Genomic DNA, 920 nt, shown 5'->3' on the forward strand with positions numbered 1-920 from the left:
AGAGCGGAGGGGTCCTGGCGCTCGGCCCCTTCCTCCGCTTGCTCGGCCGAGAGGGCGGCGGCGGCGTCCGAGTCGCTGTCAGAGCGAGGGGACCGGTGGCGCCCGCCTCTCCTCGCCATTCTCCCCCGCACGCAGACACCCTGTCCTTCCTCGCCGCCCCCCCACGGTGGGGGTGGGGCACAGGCGCTGCGAGCCCGCGAGAGAGGGGGGAGAGGAGCAGCCTCGCCCGGTGGGCAGCTGGGGAGCAGGAACAGAAACTTTTCCCTGCTGCCCCCCGCGCGTGGTCCCTAGCCCGCGTCTCTCCCCGCGGCTGGGAACTGCACCTGAGGCCGGGGCGCGAGGTCAGGGCTGGACTTTGGGGAGCCGTGGGGAGGGGTGTGGGGTGACGTGCATCGGGGTTCCGTTTGCTCTGGGCCTCCTCGCAGCCAGTGGCCAGGGTGGGAGGGCGGCCACGGGAGCCCCCGGCCCCCTTTCCCACCAGCTGGTGGCTGGATGCTTTGCTGCCTCCTCCCGCTAGTGAGGGTGTGACCCGGCGAGGGGGCCGCGGCGCCACGGGCTCCCCCTGCGGCCGCCCCCTTAACACACACACACACACACACACACACACACACATCAAGCACCCAATTTTTCAGAGAAGGTAGGAAGTCAAAAGGGGGAACATGTCACATTTTCTTTCTAGAAATGAAACTACTACATCTCCAATAAAAGATGACTATGCAACACCCATACCTGATAACAAATGCCACAGAACAAACCGCCCGAGCTGTCACCGGCCACCCCAGGCCTGGGGAGGGGGCGCGGAGAGCCCGTTGCGGGGCGGCCGGCTTGGGGTCATCCCGCCGGACTTCCCGGCTCTCAGGGCCGCCGCCGTCACCGCCCAGGAGACCCAGCAGCCCCGGGAGAGGGGCCCGGCTGGGGCC

The sequence above is a fragment of the Neophocaena asiaeorientalis genome, unplaced genomic scaffold, assembly GCF_003031525.2.
Source record: "Neophocaena asiaeorientalis asiaeorientalis breed wild unplaced genomic scaffold, Neophocaena_asiaeorientalis_V1.1 scaffold7, whole genome shotgun sequence".
Taxonomy (NCBI): Eukaryota; Metazoa; Chordata; class Mammalia; order Artiodactyla; family Phocoenidae; genus Neophocaena; species Neophocaena asiaeorientalis.